Source organism: Mirounga leonina, unplaced genomic scaffold, assembly GCF_011800145.1.
Source record: "Mirounga leonina isolate KUSES-001 unplaced genomic scaffold, KU_Mleo_1.0 Mir_114, whole genome shotgun sequence".
In the NCBI taxonomy this organism is placed as follows: Eukaryota; Metazoa; Chordata; class Mammalia; order Carnivora; family Phocidae; genus Mirounga; species Mirounga leonina.
Window position 1 is genome coordinate 29720995 of NW_023270265.1, and position 22649 is coordinate 29743643.

The following is a 22649-nucleotide window of genomic DNA, read 5'->3' on the forward strand; positions in this document are numbered from 1 at the left end:
TCGTGCCAGATACTGTGCTGGTGGCTTTCCTTACTTGTCTCAGTTCCTCTTCACAGCTCAGGGGGTGGGGGTGGCTATTGTCACCCCCAATCAGTGGATGAGTAAGTTGGGCTCCAGGAGTGCAGTGTGGATAAGAACATAAGCTCCAGGGTTAGGTGGACAGGGTTGGCATCCTGCCTCTGCCAATTTATAGCTGCGTGGCGTTAACTTCTCTGCACCTGCGGTTCTTAATCTGTGTTAGGGGACAATAACAGAACCTGTGGGAAGGGAGATTGCGAAGATGAAAAAGCTTCGTATTATACTTGGCACGTAGCATTTAATAAATATTAGCAACCATTCTTATTATTTCTAACTCCAAAGCCCATGATCTTAGCTGCTGGGTTACCATTAGTAAGAGCAGGAACTTCTATGCCTGAGCAAGGGACTTCTATGCCTTTACCCCTTCTCTTTTACATTTTACCTTCAGAAGACATTGTCCCTGAGGTTGGGTATATATAAGAAATAGCTTTTCAGAGCAGGGCTCTGCTGAATGGCCCATGGGGATAGTCCTCTTCTCTTATAGATGAGCATGGTGGTTAGGAGGGCAGACTCTGGAGTCAGAAAGATCTGGTCTTGAATCAGCTCCAATGCCTTATATTACATGACTTGAGGGAGACTTACATAAATTCTCCAAACCTCAGTTTCCTCCATCTGTTCAATGGGGGCAGTAATACCCAGTTTCTTTATGGGAGGAAGCTACTCCCATCAGAGTATACAACTTGGAAGTCCTGTTGTGGGGATAACCAATCAGTGCACGGGCACTGGGGTCTGGCCGGTAGTCTGGGCTTTAGGCTCTGACTCCCCCCAGACATTTCTTGTCTTCTCTAATCCCTAGTTTTCTCATCCATAAAATGGGGATGATGATAGTACTTACCCACAGAATTGAATGTGTTAAGTCCACATAGAAATTTGCCAGTGTGCTTGGTTATCTTTAACAATGTTCTGTATGTACAGATACAGATACAATTATTGTATCTGTATCAGTTAATACAGATACAATTAACTGTATTATTATTGTTAGCATTATTAACCACAAAACAGTGTTTTATAGTTCTCCAAAGTTTAACATCCAGCCTCACTCCCCTTTATTCAGTCCCTCATTTAACCTTTCTTTGGGATGGTTGGGTCGCCCTGCACCTGCAGCAAGTTTCCTCCTATGGCTTGCAGATCCCCACACAACATGTCTTATTATCTTGGGGAAGCTCCAGGTGCTCCATGGGATTTGACAGTTTCTCAATGTCATCTGTTTGTTTGTTTTTTTAAAGTTATTTGAGAAATTCTCTGCATTTAGAACATGTTACAATTAGGAAGATTTTTGGTTGAATTTTTCTGAGTATCAGAACATTTTTTAAATGACTATTTAATTTGTTACCTGGTGATGAAGAGACCCCATCATTTCTCTGCAGCAGGTAAGATAGAAGCCTATTTACCCCCAGTAGACTGTGAGTGCTTCGAGGAAAGGCACTTGATAATTCATCTCTCTCTAACGCCAATGCCTGATACGGTAGCAGGACACGTAGGAAGTCCTCAATAATGATGGACAGGCTGTCTGCCTGGGCAACTCCTACTCAACCTTTAGGACTTAGCTTAAATGCTATTTCTTCAGAGGGGGTCCCCGTTCCTAGGTTAGATCCCCTGGTACATGTTCCCATATCTTGACTTCTCTTTCATACTCTCCTTATACTTGTAATTAACAAAATAAGTGTAATTATGTGTTTAATGACTCCTGCTAGACCAAAAGCGGTGCCTGTGTCTGTCTTGATGATCATTTCATTCCTAGTTTCTTGCCCACAGATATTTGTTTAGTGACTGATTAAATGTTGGAAGAATGGTGGTCATTCAGTAAGTGGTATGTTTCATAGCCATTTAAGTTCTATCTTTGAGCTCTGAGAGGTTATGGGAATTATTCTTCCTATTGCCTTTGCATTTTTTTACTAACTTCTAACTTTGTAGGAGTCTGGTACTTACTGTGGGTTTATGGATCTATAAACTTGATGCAAACTGTCAGTGTCCCTTTTGTGTGCCGAGGCCTGCTGATTCATGGGGTGCACTCAGAGTTTTCCCCTTGATCAGGGTTAAGGTGAAAATGGTTTTTGAGCTTGACTTTACAGCTTCAGTGGTAAGATGAAGAAGTCTGCATTCTTGTGAGAATTGGAATCTAAGGTGTTGATGGGAAGGATTTCTTTTCTTTTGCCTACCGGTCCACTCTACTCTTCCCTTTAAGGGAGCAAGGGCAATGCAAGCACACCTGAGACGTGCCTCCTGGTGGTCTCTTCTTTCTGTTTTTAATGCATTTATTCCTCATCTCTTCTGAATCCCTCTGTGTTAATGACTTCTTTAAAAAACAAAATAGTATCTGTAGGATTAGGCAGGCATACGTGCCATAAGTGACGACCATCCATTACCCAAGTATCATCACATCATCATCATCATCATCATCATCATCATCATCATCACCATCATCATCATCAAGATGGGATTCCAAATAATGGCATAAGGCATGATAGCATTAGAGTAGGAAGCCCTAACCTTTTGCCAGAGGCACTTAAATACACAAGAAACAGACATAGCAGTTGGGACTTGTTTTTCTAAGTGTTTAAATATGGAGTAGCAAGCTCAAATATACCCACCCTTAGGGCCAGGCAGGTAACAAGAGAGACCACAGTAAACTGTGTATCACGATCAGAAATGGCAATATGAAATGGACAGGGGCCTCTGCGTCAGAGGCAAAAGCGAGTGCTGGGGATTGCAGTACACAGGGGGCTGTGGGTCCCATCTCTAGGAAGCAGCTAACCCCATCCTAGTTCATTGTGCTCTCATGTCATCAGATCTTTAATTTTTCAAGAATACCTTGAAATGTGGATGTTTATGTTTCCTGTACTGAATTTTAAATATTGGCGACCTTAGAACATTGTATGGACTTCCCAGAAACACATCTGCGAACCACCCTTGATCCACAGGAGGCAGTTTGCCACCTCTAGCTTCAAGGCCTGGGGGAGAAAGAGATTTAAAGGAACAGCAGCAGCACAATCAGTTTTAGTTGTTTCAGTTTCTTTGATCTAGTCCTTTGTTGTGATTCCTTGATGGAAGTACAGAGCATAAAAATCAAAAGGGAAAGAGGAGATGAGGAGGGAGGAGAAGGAGAGGCTGCAGGTGGTTTGTGGTGATGGACAGTCAGAGGTGAATGAAGCTGGATTCTTTCCGAGGAGGCAAGCAAAAAGGTGGAGAAACCTGGGGTGTGTTTTGTGGGGCCAGCCATGGGTGGACGTAATAGAAAATGTACCTCCTTTTTTTTTTTTTTTTTAAGATTTTATTTATTTATTTGAGAGAGAGAGAGAGAGTGCATGCACAAGCAAGGGGAGGAGGAGGGACAGATGGACATGGAGAAGCAGACTCCCCACTGAGCAGGGAGCCTGATGCAGGACTCTATCCCAGGGCTCTGGGATCATGACCTGAGCCAAAGGCAGACGCTTAACCAACTGAGCCACCCAGCGCCCAAAGATGGACCTTCTTAAGATGTCTTCTCCCCTGCTGCTGACGTCTCTGTCTTATTTTCATTTTATAAGCTTTTCTAAAACAGAAAAGGAATTCCCTGAATTGTTAAAAAGACCAACGTTTGCCTCCTGGCCCTCCGATGCACAGGCAGCAGATATATTGCTGGTATCCACTCAACTAATAGTTACTGAGGGCCGTCTGTGTGCCAGGGCACCTGGGGTTCCAGGGTTCCACTTGATCTTGGCCTTGGAGGACCTTGGGGCTCTGCAGCCACAGTGCAGTGTAACAAGGCTGTGATTCTGTACAGGATGCTATAAGACTCTGAAAAAAACTTTGGTGTGGTCAGGGGTGTCAGTGTGGCTTCCCCAAATCAGAGAATGAGACATGGCTTGGGTTCCACTGGTTTGGGAGGTGGTCTCAGGAAGCTGGAGTGAGGGAGCAGGAGAGTAAGACCAGGAAGGAAGAAAAGCCAGTAGAGGGAGGGAGACAGCTGGTCACCCTGTGGACATCTGAGTTCCAGTGCTACTGGAATTTCTCTGAGGATCCACACTGAGACTATTTCAGAATTGTCTAGTCAAAGGAGGGGAGACTGGGACATTGTTCATTGACTCCCATTCCCCACTGGTTGAAAATTGCCTGCCAACCCCCCCCCCCCCCATCGGGGGCATTGGCCTCCTTCTGAAAGCAGATTGAGATACTTTAGTTGTATCTATGCCCACATCTGAGGAAGCCCTGGCCTGAGGCAGAAAAGCTAACTCCACTGGCACTTGAGGCAGAAGCTTCCAGAGTGTTCCAGGAAATGATGGTCATGCCAGTGTGCCAGGCATTTCATCCATAGCTGAAATTTTGAGATGGACTGAGAGGATGAGACTCAGGCTGCCGTAGGAGATGAGGTTTCCTGACAGGTCTTGAGGACCAGCAACCAGTAGATCCTCTTCCTCCCAGTCCCTTACTCACTTAACTTCTCACTTGAGTGGTAAATTGCCAGTCCAACTTCAGAAAAGGCAGTGGGCATTTTCCCAGCCAAGTTCCCATTTGGCCTTCCCTCCTTCCACTAGCCTCCTGGCATTCCAGTTGATATCCAGTAACCAGATGACATGGTCATACTGTGGTTCATTTAAAAGATGGCACCCTGACTTTGCTCTGATCACAGTCATCCTTTATTGCATGATTCCTGTGTGCTGGGCTCTGTGCTTTCCCCACACACAGACCTTGAGGGTGGTGGTGAGCACACAGTGAGCGATAGCTGGCTTTTGAAGAGAGGGTGATTCACCTAAGGAGGAGCCACAGTTTAGGGGAAAGGAAATAAACTTGACCCCCACACCATGAACACTGGATTATTTTACCCAGAACATTCATTGTACAGATGAGAACACTGAGATTTCCCTTGATATGTAGACTGGAAGAATTAATTACTCCAGGGGGTTATGATGCATGGGATCACACTACCTACCAAAGTGACACACTGAAATGACCCAAGTGAGAAAAATACTTCGGTGAAGTTCAGGTTTGTGTGGCTTAGGAAATTGTCATATGCATTCACTATTTCTTGTGCCTAGTAGTCCAGGGAATGGGCCTGCCCCTCAGATACATAAATAATGAACTGAACTGGAAATCGCTGGTTCTTTGTTGGCATCTGGGTCCTGCTCTTTCAAGGTGAACTTTCTCCCTAAGTTAATTTTATGACTGACTGGATGCAAGTCTGGTTTACTTAACTGTAAAATGGCCTGAATGATAGGAAGGTTTGAATGGATCAGCACAAGTCATTAGCTGTACAGGGGAACAAACCTCCTATAGCACATTTTAAGATAATTCTTTGGTAAGGATCTTTATTTTTCCTGATCTTCTGATTATCTTATATTTATTGGACATTTACAATGTGTTAGGCATTCTTCTAAATGCTTTATATATGGATTATTTCATTTATTTTTTATTTTTTTAAAGATTTTATTTATTTATTTGACAGAGAGAGACACTGCGAGAGAGGGAACACAAGCAGGGGGGAGTGGGAGAGGGAGAAGCAGGCTTCCCGTGGAGCAGGGAGCCTGATGCAGGGCTTGATCCCAGGACTCTGGGATCATGACCTGAGCTGAAGGCAGACGCTTAACTGACTGAGCCACCCAGGCGCCCCTGGATTATTTCATTTAATCATCCCCACACCCTGAGATGAAAGCTGTCACCTTGCCCCTTTACAGGTGGGAAACTTGAGGCACAGAAAGGTTGAGAGACTTGCCCCCAGGGCCACACACCTAGCACCTGGTGGAGTTATGAGTTGGACTTCAGCAGTCTAGCTCCAAAGACTCTTCACTGTGGAAAACCATGGCCCATCGATTCATCCCTTGTAGATCGCTTTGGTCATTAATGGGCAAAATTCACATTTTTCACTGCATGTAGAGCCTGACTACTTTAAGCCTGGTCCTAGGACCAGTGGCATTGGCATCACTGGAGAGTTTTTTAGAAATGCAGACTCTTAGGACCTTGCCAGACCTAATGAATCAGAATCTGCATTTAAACAAGATCCCCAGGGGTGCAGTATACTGGTTCTTTGCAAGAGCTATCTATGGTTCAGGAAGGAGCCCCACGACACCTGGTTACTAGGTGCGTGGTCTTGCTTTTTGCCTAACCTTCCAACTCTTCAGATCTTCTCTGAAACCTGAAACACTTCTCGGAAACTTGGAATTCATCATCTTATCAGCATCTTTCGGTTCCTGAAGATGACGGGAAAGAACTGCATGATGCCCTTAGAGGAATGTCTGTGCTCATGAGAATTGGCCAGTGCTCAAAAAATATCACGATTAATGGTGTAGAGCAGGATAACCTCACACTCTGGTCCCCAGCTCTTGAGCTCCAGGCACTGAGACCTAGGAGGGAAACTGACAAATGAGTGCATCCAGGGTTTGAGGCATGTTTTAGGGTCCCATTAATTCTCAGTGGCTAGTGTTGTTAGTATGAAAAGTCTAGAATGTTTCTTTGTTGATAGAGACATGAAAAACCTTGATCCTGTTTGATGGTAGTGTGGATGGATTTGGCAGAAGCTGCAGAGTTTTGAAGAGTGGAGGGGAATGGCAGTCACAGCTCATGTTTCTAGCACGCTGAGGATGTGCCCAGCTGCCCTGCGCTAGAGCATTTTGCTTTCACTGTATCCACAGGAAGCCCAGATGAGCCAATGCTGTTATTGTTTCTGTTTTACAGAGGCAGGAACTGAGGCTTCACGATAAAACTTGCCCAAGAGTTTACGGCTAGGATATGCCAGAGCTGCAGTTATAAACCAGGGTTTGGTAAGCGATGACCCAGCAAGGCTCACACCAAGAATGGTATTTCTGCATGTAAGGGGTTGGAAAAAAAATGGAAAGAATGACCCCATCTCATGACATGTAAAAATGAGATGAAATGCACCTCAAATTTCTGCATCCACAAATCAAGTTTTATTGGCACATACCACACTCATCCATTTATGTGTCATCTCTGGCTCCCCTAGAGCAGCAGAGCCGAGTAGTTACGGCACAGAGCGTGTGGCCCAGAGTCCACGAAAGTTACTCTGGCCTTTTGCAGAAAAGACTCGTCGACCCTACCTCTAAACCTTCGTCATCAGAAGCCAGACCGGAACCATTCACCATTGTTCTGTGGCGCCTCCCAGTAAAGCCACTGAGCATTTCATTTCTACAACTACTTCTCTCTTCCCCAGTTCCAAAGGAATTGCTCAATTACGAAAGAACCGCTTTAAGATATGGAAGGCAGAATTTTGATATCGTGTCCCCAGTCGCTGGTGGTGTAGCCTGCACCAAACATAATTCTCACCTGCTCCGTTGGCAGATAATTAAGTGCTCATCCTCCGCAAAGCTGAGTTGATGTTGTCGGAGATGCTCCCTCCCCAGACAGACCGAGGGACAGAAAGGCACAGTGAAATCCGCTGGCTAGAAGCCCATCTGCAGGGTTTTGTTCTGTTTCAAAATCAAGGGGAAGGAGAGTGAGAGGAGAGGGGGAGACACCGTCTGCAAAGTCTTGCTGTCCTCGCCAGAGAATACTGAAACTGTCGGGGATGGTTGAGGAGGCTTCTCCCCCAGCGTGCTCCCTATGGCCTGCTTCTCCGCTGTCCCCTCGTCCTGGGACTTTCTGGGGGGATGTCTGCATCCCTGCACTTGCTCCTCATGTGTCAGGGAGGTTGGGAGGGGCTGCTGGAGACGGGTGGTTCAGAAAACAGAGTGCTGATGCCGGCCATAAACAGAGATGGGCAGACACCCGTGTGGCCTGCCTGTGGGGCTCTATATGCCTGTCTGTGTCTGGTGTGTGTAAGGGCTCAGTGTGAACGCTCTAAGAGGTGAGCTCCTGGGCAACTTGTGTATGATCTTCTAGCACCACGGCAACCACGAACGGCTGCTGGGCACGTTGTGGAAGTGCTTTCTGTGCGTCGTGGATCTCAGCAGTTCCCAAATGCTGATCTGGGCCCTGGGAGAATGTGTATGTTCCCAAACATAAGTGTTTCATTGGTTTGTAATGTATGAGCACAATGACTGGGTAGCATAAGGCTAATTTTACTTTTTAATTTTGGGGACTGCATTGATCCCCCCTACGTTCTTTCTTTTTTGGAGATGTAAAATGTTGCATATTTTTTGAAATGGCATTCTCTTTTATTTTTTGTACATTCCTTTCCTTTATGAAGCGATTGGTGAGTGCTCCTGACAATTTCGTATTTGTTGAGAGTGTGGATCCTATTGCTAGATGACTATGGTTTGAATCTTGGCTCTGCCATGAGCTCTGAACCCCTGGGTGGGTTACTTAACCTGTCCATGGTAACTTGGTTTCCTCATTTGTCAAGTAGGGATAATCATGGCTATCTCATGGGGTTGCTGGAGGGATTATATTAATATATGTAAAACATTTGGAGTAGTTCCTGGACCAGAGCAAACACTACATTAGTATTATCTGTTAGTCTCTTTCTATTTCATGTTAAAACTTAGCCACAGAAGAAATTAGTAAGACTATGCTGGTGCTTTCAAGAGCTTGGCCGGGGTGGGGTGGGGGGGTAGTTATTCACATCTAAGAAGTCTAAGATGAAGGAGCTCCGACTTTATCTCTTCATCTTCGCAACAGCCCCATTTAAAACAGATGAAGGAGCTAAAGGCCAGAGAGGTCTATGGACCCTCAGAAATCGTCTGCCAGCCTCGGGGTTGGGGGGGAGGGGGAGAAGGGCAATTGTGCAGGACCTGCTGGTCTCCTTGGCGGGAGCAGCCTTTTCATATGCAGATGTTTGGGGCTTTTCTTGAAATTGTGTTTCAGCTGCATTTGAGGTGAATACAGTTCTGAACCTGTGTCCCTTCACACTTGCCTAGGTGTACTTAATGTGCTCAATTATCACCTGCCTTCTATTCCTTCTCACTAGTTCTCTATCAGTGTGCCAGGAATAACTTCCCAGGGTGTTAGAGTCCTGCAAGCAATAGGAGTTTCTTAAAAAGAGATTGGCTCTGGTAGGCTCCATTAGGCAGACAGAGGTTAAAAAACCAGTTTATACGTTCAGCCATGCGTCCCTTAAACACTTGTGATTTCAGCCACCCCAAGGAGATATTCAATTGACTGGTGCCCTAGATCTTTGATTTGCTTTAGGAAGGATTTTGTTCGGGTTACTTGCTTTGAAACAAGTGGTTTTCAAGAGGGGCTGTGTTGGTGGACACCCTTCTCCTCACTCTTGGTTTCATCTCAGTATTAAGAAGATTGAGGCCATTTAAATTGTCAGGGATCCAAAAAATAGCAGGCCTGATTCCAGAGGTTTCATTAACAAAGGACAGACAGATATTAAATGTGCAGCAGACATCGAACCTCTTCCCTCTTCTCAAGGGAACATTTTCTCTGCCCACAAGAAACAAGGAACTTCTGCCCAACTGTCGACCTGTTTTTCTAGCCCTTCCCACCCACATCCCCCCAAGACTGGGAAGGGAGGCATTGCTAGTCTGATCAGCACATAATCACAAGAGGCCTGGGCCACATAGTGCTGGCAGGCCAGGCCACTATGCGTTACATAGCCCCTGCCCATGTGCTGAAGCTCCCTTGTTCTCCCAGTCTCTGTGTCAGAGGTCAGCGGGCCAGGGCAAGACCCACCATGTCCACTGTCCATTCCAACTCCTCTGTATTTTTGACTAGGTGGGTCAGCCTCATTGAGTCTCTTCTGTCTGGCCCTCTGGGATTCAAGAAGGAGAGAATAAGTCTCTTGGTGCAGACAATTTCTCAGCCCACTGGACTGGAGAGGCCTTTCAGGGGAGATGGGGTGGGGGGAATATCATGTAGAAAAGCCTAGTGATTAAGAGCTCGGACTGTTGAGCAAATCAGGGTTGTGAGTGCAAGCTCTCTCCTAATACTGTGCGGCCCCAAGCAAGTTACTTAACTTCCCTAAGCTTCAGTGTCTGATTTGTAAAATACAGATGATAATAATCCCTTTCACATGAGGTTTTGTATAGATTAAAGGAGATTGTCTTTACCAAGTCCATTGCCCAATGCTTGCACTTAATAAATGTTAGCTGCCAGTGTCATGGTATTGCACTTTGGATGTGGAGTTTGGAAGGATCTCCACGACAGTGGCTTATAAGCAGCTTTAGTATAACAACTCAGCATTTCATATGTGACCTCACTTTCAGGAATAATTGCTAGACCCATCTATCCTTAGGGCAGCCTTTCACTTTACCTCTATGGCAAGCAGGCCATCAGTTGGTGTGCTTCTGGAATACGTTCTGTGATGACCTTGCTATCAGTTAGCTCTTGCTGTATAACAAACCAGTCTAAAGCTTAGCAGCTTAACACAATGCTCATTTATTTTTTTTAACATTTTTTTTTTAAGATTTTATTTATTTATTTGACAGAGATAGAGAGAGAGAACAAGTAGGCAGAGAGGCAGGCAGAGGGAGAGGGAGAAGCAGGCTCCCCGCCGAGCAGGGAGCCCGATGCGGGGCTCGATCCCAGGACCCTGGGATCATGACCTGAGCCGAAGGCAGTCGCTTAACCAACTGAGCCACCCAGGCGCCCCCACAATGCTCATTTATTAGGCCATGAGTCTGGCTGACAATTTGGACTGGGCTTACCTAGCCAGTTCTTCTGTTGGGCTTGCCTGGACCCATTCATGTTTCTGCAGGCAGCAGGTTTCTGGGAGCTGGTTGGTCTATATGGCATCATTCACATGTACAGCAGTTGGTGCTGGGAGTTGGCTGGGATGATGGCAGCAACTGAACCACGTCTCCACTAGGCTAGCCCAGGTTTATTCTCATGATGACAGTCTCAGGGTTTCTAAGGGCAGCAAGAAAGGACAAGCCCCAGCGCAGGCTTTGAGCCTCCATTTTGTGTCATACTTGCTAATGCCCCATTGGCCAAAGCAAGTCACATGGCCAAGTTAGATGTGGGAGACGACTCTCTAAGATCATGGATACATGCAGCCATTATTGCAACAATATACCCCAATTTCTTATCTTTGGTGAGTTTGAGTGGAAATACTTTGCATTTAAGCATTCAAGTGGTACAAGATTTCTTTTTTTCAATCCTTTGTCAGATATGGTATTTTAATGTGCCTGGCATCTGGTTGCTATCCTTGGATTTTATTGCTGACATGCTTTTCTTTTCTTTAATCTTTTATTCCCTTTATTTGGGAAATTATAGTTTGCTGCAGGACATAGTTCTTTTTATAGGAGAAACAGCTGTGATGTCATAACTGAGCATATTTCCTTAGGGATATGCATTTATCCCCATGCATTTGGAAAAATGATCCACAATCCATTTGTTCATTTCTATTTTGGTGTCTGACTTCACATTGAATCAGAGCAAATATGTGAGCTAAAAATGTATTAGTTGATAAATTAATCCCTAAAAAATGTTATTTATGATTTTGATTTCTATTGAGCTCTAATAGGTGATGGGGATATTAAAAAAAGAATTAATTTTCTTTCTTTTATAAGGGTCAGTTGGAAGTTTCACAAAACCAATTGAGAACTGGTATCAGAAACTATTCAATTCTTTTCATTAGAGAAGTGTTTAAGGAGGAAATTTTTTTTTAGTAAAAATAAATGCAATAATATGACTAGTAACTGAAAATGGAAATAAATAGATTACTTAGAGTCCAAACAAAACATTTTCAATAAAGAATTTCTCAGTGGAACATTTAGATTCATATTGAATCTGTATACAATTATATCTCATTCCCCAAACAAAACAGATTTTCAGCGATAAATGTTTTTGGACAGCAGCAAGATTCAATTCAGTTCATTTCAAGATGCAGATTTATTTGTGAAATTAGAAGAAAACAGGCGCCCACCTGGGGGAGTCCTGTCTATCTTTTGCTACTCTGTTGGTGTTTCACCCAGAAATACCTCAGAGATAGAGGTGCTTCTTACAAGCCTGAGAAAAATTGCAGCTGGAGCAGAAATTAATTTGTATTTATAGTCCAAACACCTACATGAATCCTTAATCTGCTTTTTTATGATTTTAGGGGAATTTATAGAATCGTTTAGATTGGAAGAAATCTCCAGTGGGTCATCAAGTGTCCTCTCCTTATAATGGCAGCACTGATTTTATTATCCTTAAAGCAGCTCTGATAGATGGGTGTCACGTCTGGCTCATGTTTCATGCATTTAAAAATGTATATTCCCTAGCCTGAGTGTATTTAATGTGTAGGAGACAGACTGAGAGCTGCCTATATGCCCAGGAGACCTTTTCTGAGTTCCTGACACAGTCTCCTCTGGAACAGACGCTAAATATGTAGCACATTAAGTGTTATATTGATGCCATCAAACTAAGTTTGCTTTTGGCTTCTGACAACTGGAAATATTTTTCCCAGCGTGTATAGGGACCGAGTGTGCTCTCTGTTCTGAGATGATAATAGAAAATCGTTCCCTCTTAAATCCTTTTTGTCCTGCATGTGTCCGGGGATCCACCATCCCCACAATTAAGAGAGCCTGGTTGGAAGATCAATAATGAACCAAAAGGTTTTTGGGGTATTTCTAATGTCTGCAGAAGTTTGTGAGATACAAAGAAATATAAGACATGGTCCTTACCTGCAAGAAATTTATATTCTGTTTCAGAAGATTTCTGATGTGTATCTGAGAAAAAAAGGAGACTGGTCTCTATGAGCAGTGTCTAAAAAATCCAGACTATCACTTTACGGTTCCACTTAGTGAACAATACCCAATTATGCTCATTACATTATACTGGATACTGACAATAGTGAGTGTCCAATTATGCAGCGGAGACACTGTCTAGGAGAGAATATGATATGGTGTTTGTTGTTTAAAACAGCTGTGAGTGCCAAAGGGGTAGCAGTAGGGGAGATGAATAAGAACTGGCTTCCTACGGACAAAGAAGATGTGATTGGCTGGACTTTGACATGTTAAAATTACTTACCCAACCATTGCCTAAAAATACATGTTGAAGAAGAACGGGGTAGCAATTGTGAGCTCAGACCCAGTTTTTTTTTTTTTTAAGATTTTATTTATTTATTTGAGAGAGAGAGAGAGAGAGCACATGAGAGGGGGGAGGGTCAGAGGGAGAAGCAGACTCCCTGCTGAGCAGGGAGCCCGATGTGGGACTCGATCCCAGGACTCCAGGATCATGACCTGAGCCGAAGGCAGTCGCTTAACCAACTGAGCCACCCAGGCGCCCCCCAGTTTTGAGTCCTGGTTTTACCAGTGTCCAACTTTGAATGACCCTGAGCAAGCAACTTACGCTCTCAGGGCCCAGCTGTAGAATGGTCAGAGTAATAGCACCGGGTTCATAGGGTGGTTGTGAGGACCGAATGAGATAACTCATTCATACTGTCTTGGACAGAGCTAGTCATGCAGGTTAGTAAGAGCTAACTGCACGTGATGGTGATGGCACTGGTGTAGGAAAGGCCTGTAATGGAAAGTTTTCTTGAACAAGGTATATTTGGAAACAAGTGAAAGGGGTGTTTTAGGTGGAGGGAAAATGAAGAGTCAAAGTTCCGAGGTGGGGTGACTATGTTTGGGATGTAGTAATGGGGCGGAGTAACAGGGACATACAGCTAGCTATTTGGTGTCAGAGAGTACCTTTGGATATGTTAGGTGGGGACCAATTACATGGTCTTGGAGACCAAAGATAGGCGTTCAGCTTGCTCCCAGAGACAAGTATGGGCTAATTGTGATAATGGACTCCAGCTCCCACGGCGGAGGTTCTAGGTTTTAAATGCCTGTTGTATTATGATGTGTCCAATCCTGTGATGGATCCTTTATGTTATATATTATTTTTAATTCTCACAATAATTTTTACTATTTATATGTTAGGCCAGTTTTAAAAATGAGGAAACTGAGGATCAGAATGATTAAGTAATATAGTCAAAGTCACAGAGCTAACCAGTGGCAGAACTGGGTCTCAAACACACGTAGTCTCTGGTGAGAGGTGAATCTGTATTCTAGCCCTACTTGGTTAACCTTCCAGGCCTGTGTTCCTCAGGATATTAACTAGTCAGAGGAGTGGCACAGTACACGTGACCAGGAGGAAAGACTGAAAGGGACAGGGGGTCAGGGACTGGGGTGAAGGAGCAGCCAAGAGACAGTTGTAATTTGGGCCCAAGTTACGGAGGATATTGGTAAGAGACAGGCATTGATGGTGAGGAGAAAGGAATAAATCAGTGAGATCTTTAAAAAGACCATCTTAAAGGACTTGACCATTGAATGTCTGTGAAGGTCAAGGGAGAAGAGTCAAAAGTGGGTTTCAGTTTTCATCCTGGTCAGTGATGACTCTCAGGGTGCTGCCGGTGACCCACTGCCTTGGGGCCGAGTAGTATACCACACCGCTTCTCTTACTCCTGCTGCCCCCCTTCCCTCCCCGCCCCACCACCACCCCAAGGTTGCCCAGGCTGAAACTTGGACCAGGAGACTTTTTGAACCTTAAACAGAAGATGAAAATAAAACAGGGAAGAACACCCATGTCACACGAAGGTCACTATCACAGAAAAACTAAAGACTTCAGTAACCCTTTAATCCTGGTTCACTCATCCTGGTAGGGATTGGCAGTTAAGGCGAAAGAAATCTTTCCCCCATTGTGTGTTCCGGTTGGTTACTGCCGCCATATTGGAAAGCTGTTGATTTTTGCATGCTTATTTGTATCCGGCCCATCCTACTACATAGCTTCTCAGCTAATTTTCTGGGGTTTCTAGTTATATAATCATGTCTTCTCTAATAAGCGATGGTTTTCCTCTTCCTTTCCAATAAATATTCAGTTTGTTTTTATTTCCTGACTTATCACTTTGTAATATTAGTTATTTTAAGAAATTAATTGGAATAATGAAAATGATGTTGGGTTGTTGGGCAGCTGAAGGAAGGATGGATTGGGAATCAGAGAGGCTGAGATAGAGTGGAAGGCCCAGAAGCTACTGCAGTAGAACCATGCTGTTATGATGTCCAAGGAGATTGAAATGAAGAAAACTGAAAGAGTCACAGGAGAAAATGGAATGGAAAGGGCACAAAAGATGACTTTCAGGCCTCAACTCCAAATTCCGTGGTCTAGTAAACAGTCACCAGGAACTTTGACTCTGTTGTTTATTGTAATCAATTCATCTGAAAAGAGATGAGAAAATGGAAATTAATAAGAATTCTCAGTTTATAAACAGCTCCAGGAATGTGGATTTAAAAGAAATTAGCAGGGGGTGCCTGGGTGGCTCAGTTGGTTAAGCGACTGCCTTCGGCTCAGGTCATGATCCTGGAGTCCCCGGATCGAGTCCCGCATCGGGCTCCCTGCTCGGCAAGGAGTCTGCTTCTCCCTCTGACCCTCCCCTGTCTCATGCTCTCTCTCTCTCTCTCATTCTCTCTCTCAAATAAATAAATAAAATCTTAAAAAAAATAAAATAAAATAAATTAGCAGGTATTTTAATTTTCTTCAATATTGCCATGGTCTGACTCTTAATCTAGCCTGAGGCAAAATATCACATAATAATTACAATTTTAAAATGCTTTTTCCAGTTGACAAAGCAATTTTACATATATTGTCTAATTTCATCTTCAACAACTCCGAGATGGATGATGGTGGAAGCATCTAACATTTGTCTAGTGAGTTACGTTTTGCACAGTGCTCCCACCTGCACCACCTCATTTAATGCTTACACTCATTGATTTCTAACATACACTCAAAAGGTTTGTCTAATTGTCTCTACACACAGATATTCTTTTCTATTTCTGAAAATAAAATTCCCCAGAGAATGTCTGTCATTTTTTTGTCCATGCACTGAACCCCTCTTTGTTTTTGAAAATCCTTTTTAGGGGGCACCTGGGTGGCTCAGTCGGTTAAACGTCTGACTCTTGATTTCAGCCCAGGTCATGATCTCAGGGCCATTGGATCGAGCCCCGAGTCCAGCCCCACACTCAGCAGGAAGTCTACTGGAGATTCTTTCCCTCTCCCTCTGTCCCATCCCTCACTCCCCCTCTCTAAATAAGTAAATAAATCTTAAAAAAAAAAATCCTGTCAGGTAGGACATGGTTTTTGCCCTCTCCTCACAAGAGAGAAGAAAGAGAGAGAGGTGGAGTGGAGAGAGGCTGAGCGAATCAGCTCAGGAAGGGAGGACCCCGCCCCATGGACCATGTGGTGGGGCTGTAGTAGAAGGTGGCTGACAGGAGGTCCCCTTGGCAGCTCTGAGGGTTATGGGAACTTTAGAGTGACCTTCTCATCTTTGACTTCTCCCCAGAGTGAGGACAGTGGGGAGGGTGGCTGTGTGAAGGTGTGTAGTATGCTCTTTAGAGGATGATGTTTCATAAACAGATACACATACACACATTTAGAGGCTCCCCATTCTGCAGTGCCTGTCACTTCCCTCAACTTTAGAAGAAAAAGAAGCTTGTTTGGCTGTTCGCAGGGTCTTTCAGTGAAATGTGTCCAATTTTGCAATGGAACTCGGAGGGCAGTCTCACAGAGGCCAAGGAAGGAGAGAATTTCAAGGAGGGAGTAGGTTATCACTTTTGGCATCTGCCAAGAGAGGTAGAACTCGGGGGGGATGCGGCCACAAGGAAGTCACTCACTGGTGCCCTTTGAGGGTCCAGTTCTGGGAGGTTGTTGGGCATGAAGCCTGACTGCTGGGGCTCGAAGGGAAGAGATGGTGAGAGGGGACAGTAGACTTGGGTTACTGGTATAAGATGTGTAGCTCTGTAAGACCAGAGGAAAAACACTAAACACACACATAATTTAAATACGTTTTTGTTATAAAAGATTCAAGGTACTGAGAGACATAAAATAAAGTAGGCAAGACTTCTGTTCCTTTTTGTTGCAGCTCCCCTCCCCAAGTGGAATGGAGTGACATGTGCTCTTCCAATGCTTGGTAAACATTTTAGAGACAGGGTAAAGTTCATGTCGATGTCAGACATGAGCACAGAGGAAGCACAGAAGGAGAGGAGGAGATTCAGGGTAGGCATGTGTGTTTGCGTGTGTGCAGGGTTATAGAACGTGTGGATTTCTGTGCATGGGTCGATGTCCACCTATGTCATTCACATGCACAAACCAGGAAAGAAGGTGAAGGCCTCCAGCTCTTCACTTGGTATGGACAGGAAGGGAGAGAGAACTTCTGTAGCCCTGGTATCCTGTGAGGAAGACTGGGGTCCCTTAAGATGCTTTCTGTCTGTTCGGATCAGGTCATCTGCTGAGAGTGAGTGTGACCACGGTGAAACCGGGGTCCAGAGGAAAGAGGTCTGAAGAAGCTGCTGAGCAGATGATATCTGAGTGTTCGCAAGAAGTGAAATTGAGTGAGAGGAGGGAGGGAACAAATCAATGTGCCTAACTTGAACTTGTAATGGCCCCACTCAGTACCTTCTGCATTGCCCTCCAACAGTGCTGGGTGGCCTGGGAGCTGAGAAATGGTCAGCAGGAGAGAGGTAGCCCTGGGAACATGCCTGGCAGGTGGAACAGAATGTCGGGGAGGAGGGCTGACAGTGTTGTGGAGGGCACTCAGGAGTATTTGACTCTGGGGTAGAGGTGGGGGAAGCAGAACCATAAAGCCAGGAGGAGGCTAATGGGCTGAGCCAAGTGGGAGGGTTGAGTGATTACAGGTCCCAGCGAGGGCAGAGTGAAGGAGGGAGAGAGATGGCGGGCTAGGAGCCTCCATTCAGAGAGGTGGAATATGGGTTTAGGGCATTTTAAAGCCAGCCACCAGAATTAGTGGCATTCATAGTAAATTGGCCATGGAATTTCAGGTAGCCTATTTCAATCAGATAAAAGCCAAACAAAAAACCAAAACCAAAACAAACAAACAAAAAACCCCAGGGCCTATTGTACTATAGCTGACTCTATTTCCCAAATTCATAAAAAAATTTCCTTGTTATTTACCGTCCCTTTGTAAGTGTCATTTCTGAAAATCAGTATGTCTCCAAATGGCAGCTATTTGAAGACTTAATTCCTCTTTCATGTAGACTATTACTGATGCTCTCTGACTTGTGAAATCCTTCCATGCTGCAGGGTCTGATCCCACTTGAATTCCTCCTCAGTAAAACAAGACTCAAGGTACATTTTTATACCTCTGCTCACTTCCCCTCCCCTTCAACTTTTGTTTTATAAAATCTGATCTTTTAATCAGTTGCGCTCCCCATGTTGAACCTTCCCCTACGCGTAGACTTAGAACTTCTGGCTTTGGCTGGTTTGGACAGGACACCAAATGTAAAAGTCTCTCCCCCACCCCCAAGCTTTTCCCTCTTGTCTGCTAGAGATGGTTCTGGCTTTGTGCTCTCTTCCCCACAGGAACTTCCATATATTCTCTTTCCCACTCCGGGGGAGGGGGGTGTGTGTGCCCTTATCAGAACCGTTCTCCTGGCTTTTGAGATACATAGTCATGAAAACAATGAAGGAAGGAATAGGTGGGCAGCGCATGAAAGTTTTCCTAGGAATTTTGGAGCTGAGGATGTGAGAGGAGTTGCAGGTTATGGGAGAGGAGGGGTTTAAGTATCTATGTGGATAATACACCCCCTTATAGTCATTGATGCCAACGAAGTACTGAAGTTAGTCTGAAATTACTTTTTGGTAGCTTTCTTTGACCATGATACTTCTCTGTGACTGGTCCACATCTGGATCTTAGTGTCATAGGGCTACACTAGAATCGTCACTGTCTAGACATGAGGAGACCGCATTAAAAAAAAAGTAACCCCAGGACCACTGAGTAACACGAGCTGATTCCGTGGTAGTCCATGGGGCAACAGAAACATGAGGAGACTGACAACAGAATGTCATTTCTTTCTGGTTGGTGTATTTCACGTCACCTTCTCGCCTTATGGTCTACTTTTGGAAATGAACCTATTTTGTATTACAGAACTTAATACAAAATTTTCCACTTCCCTAAAATTTTATTAAGTGCTTTATGGAACAATTTGAGTAAGGTCTAATTTTCCAAGTTGTCAGCTGTGCAGCCTAATGACCTCATACTTTTTCATCTAGTTTCATACTATTATTTATATAAAGAGGTGGCTGGTTTGCATTCAGATTAGGCAAATGTGAAAACTGGGCATGTTTTTTTCTTCTATAATCTTAGATCTAAAGCAACACTGTTGCTCTATTTTAGCGCTATCCAATAAAAAATAAATAAAAAGCCGTATCTGTAATTGTAAATTTTCTAGTTGTCACAGTAACAAGGTAAAAAGAATCAGATGAAGTTAACTTTGATAATACACATTGTTGAACTGAATTTATCCAAAATTATTATTTTCACATGAAATGAATTTTAAGTTATTAATGTGATATTTTAGATTCTTTGTTTGTACTAAGTCTATAATATCTGGTATGTATTTTACACTTAGAGCACATATCAATTCAGACTATCCACATTTCAAGTGCTTGGTAGCCACATACAGCAAGTGGCTTCCATACTGACTGGTGCAGATCTACTTTTTGGCCCTGATTACTTGAATATCAGTGTGGCTACTAAATTCTCTCTGATTTGCTGAGTATGTTTATGTAATCCGAATGATGGCACTCATAGAAGTGACAGAGAATTACTTAGTCATTAAGAATCATTCATTCATTCGTTCGTTCGTTCCTCTTTTCATTTATTTGCTCATTCACTCATTCATTTTCATTCATTCATTCATTCATTCATTAAGTTAGAGCTCTAAATTTTACGACATATTACGAAAGTTATAGAATAAAAAAAAATGAATTTCTATATATTCTTGGAAGGTGGAGGAAATCCCCCCCTTTTCATTTGGGGAAATATTATAATGCAGAAAAGTGAAGTATAATAGAACAAATAAACCTGCCACCCATCCAGAACGGTGAATATTAATGTTTTGTCACATTTGTTTTAGACTAAAAAAATAGAGTAGCTCTTTCAGTTTGGGTGGACCCCTTGAAGTTCTATTTCTTTCCTGACTTTTCTAGGGGCAACAACTATCAGGAATTTGTTGTGTATTCCTTCAGTGTATTTTTATGCTTTTACTGCAAATTGATGCATCACAAACAACATAGAGAACTACTTGGTGTACTTTACATTTATGCAAGTGTTCTTTTTCCACACTCAACATTATATTTTGAGAAATATCCATGATGATATACATAGATACTGTGGATAATTCTATTGTATATATATATTTTTTTAACATTTTATTTATTTGAGAGTGAGTGAGAGAGAGAGAGAGAGAACATGAGTGGGCAGAGGGAGAGGGAGAGGGAGAAGCAGACGCCCTGCTGAGCAGGGAGCCCAATATGGGGCTCCACACCAGCACCTGGGATCATGACCTGAGCTGAAGGCAGAAGCTCAAACCGACTGAGCCACGCAGGCACCTTCTGTATATTTCTACTATATTTACCTATATTTTAAGTGATGGACATTTAGGTATTTTTCCCCAAACTCACTACTGTAAAAGTATTTCAGTGGGCATTCCTGTACAAGTTTCCTTGTACACATATATAAGCATGTCTCTAGGGTATGTATCTAGAGAAAGGGCAAAGACTTTTTAAGTATAATATCAAAGGCAGAAGTCACAAAGGAAAGGAGGGATAGTTTTGTCTACATAAAAAGTTGAGAACATCATCAGTACAGAAGAAAATATTTTAAAAATAGAAAGGCAAAAAAATATTTGCCACAAATATGACAGAGAAAGGGTTAATATCCTTAATATATAAAGAATTTTTGCAAAATTGATTTGAAAAAGATGACCACCTCAGTGGTAGGGGTCATATGTAAACAATTCACAAAGGAAGAAATATAAATGGCTAATAAATATATAAAAATATAATTGACATCGGGCGCCTGGGTGGCTCAGTTGGTTAAGCAACTGCCTTCGGCTCAGGTCATGATCCTGGAGTCCCTGGATCGAGTCCCGCATCGGGCTCCCTGCTCGGCAGGGAGTCTGCTTTACCCTCTGACCCTATCCCCTCTCATGTGTTCTCTCTCATTCTCTCTCTCTCAAATAAATAAATAAAATCTTTAAAAATATATATATATAATTGACATTACTAGTAATCAAAAGAATGAAAATTAAAAGAATAATTATCTCTTTTTTTGGCCTATGGAGTTGGCAAAGATGAAAAACAGAATGATGATACCTAGTGCTGGTGAGAACATGGGGGCAATAGACACTTCTATATACTGTGGGTAGAATTTGCATTGATGTCAACTCTCTTTTTTTTTTAAGATTTTATTTATTTATTTACTTATTTGAGAGAGAAGGAGAGGGTGTGGGGGAGAAGGACAAGCAGACTCCATGCTGAGTGTGGAGCCCGATGCGGGGCTCAGTCTCGCAACCCTGAGATCATGACCTGAGCCAAAATCGAGAGTTGGATGCTCAACTGACTGAGCCATCCAGGTGCCCCTGCATTGATGTCAACTTTCTAGAAGAGAGTTTGGTAGTATGTGTCAAAGGCCTTCTAATGTGACTCAGAAATTCTACATTAGGAATTAATCAGAGAAAAAAACTCAGTTGTGCATAACTCTGCCACACTGAAATGTTTATTGTAGTGTTATTTATGCTATATATAAAGTTAAAGGGGAACCAGTGATGATAATGCACCATAAACTGAAGAATATAGTAGTTTCCCCTTATCTGCAATTTCACTTTGCGTGGTTTCAGTTACCTGTGGTCAACCTTGGTCTAGAAGCTAATGATCCTCTTTCTGACATATAGTCAGAAGGTCCATAATAACCTAAGGTTATGTCACAATGCCTACATCATTCACCTCACTTTGTCTCATCTCACACCATCACAAGGAAGGTGAGGACAGCACAATAAGATGTTTTGAGAGAGACCACATCCGCATAGCTTTTATACAGTATATTGTTGTAATTGTTCTTTTTCGTTTTTAATCTCTTACTGGACCTAATTTATCATGGCTAGGCATATATGGGAAAAAACATAGAATGTATAGCGTTCAGTATTACCTGCAATTTTAGGCATCCACTGGGGGTCTTGGAACATATCCTCTGCATGAAAGTGGGAACTGCTCTATGACTAGATCCGCCCAAGATTAAAATCCCTAACAACACTGTGATAGCAACAAAGACCCAGTTAATTTGAGGAAATTGGAAAAGCCCCCCAATAGAAGTTACTTTGAGCAACATTTTGAAAGCCGAGAGGTGTTGGACAAGAGCTGGGAGTGGGGGAAGGGCATTAGGGCGGAATGGGTGGCCAGTGCAAAGGCAAGGAGGCTTAAAAGAATCTGGTGGATTAGGGAGGGAGAATGACTTAGTGTGATGGGCACACAGGAAACAGGAAGGAGCAGAGCAGGACAGAGCCCTTTCTGCTCTGAGCCCGTTCTGTGATGTCATGGTCCTATGATTACTTGGAAACTTTTTAGGATTTAGTCACAAAATCCAAATTACTTGGAGTTATTTCAGCTTGAGTATGTAATTCCTTCAGAGTATTTCTTGTTTTAAAATTTAATTTGGCTTCTTTAAAACTATGTATTACTCCAAAGCATTTTCTAAGTTAGCAAGATTTCCCTCAGCTGCCTTTCATTGGCCCCACTGCATGTTTTAATAACTTGATTGTGTAAGGCACTTTCTTTATGCAGCTGTCATTGTTGATGTATGGTTACACAGCTGCTCTTTTCTCTCCTGATTCCTCTCTACCTTGGCCGTCCCTCTGGTTTGGCTGGTGACTGAGAATGGTGGAGGCGGGGTGCTTGATAACGGGTTGGAAGAAGCCAAGAGTGTGCTGGTTCAGGCT

The 22649-nt window shown here is 43.3% G+C and overlaps 1 protein-coding gene across 1 annotated transcript in view; it reads left to right on the plus strand.

Moving 5' to 3' along the window:
• The window catches only part of CFAP58 (cilia and flagella associated protein 58), an 86892-nt gene that overhangs the window by 46443 nt on the left and 17800 nt on the right, over positions 1-22649 (plus strand). The window lies entirely within an intron of this gene.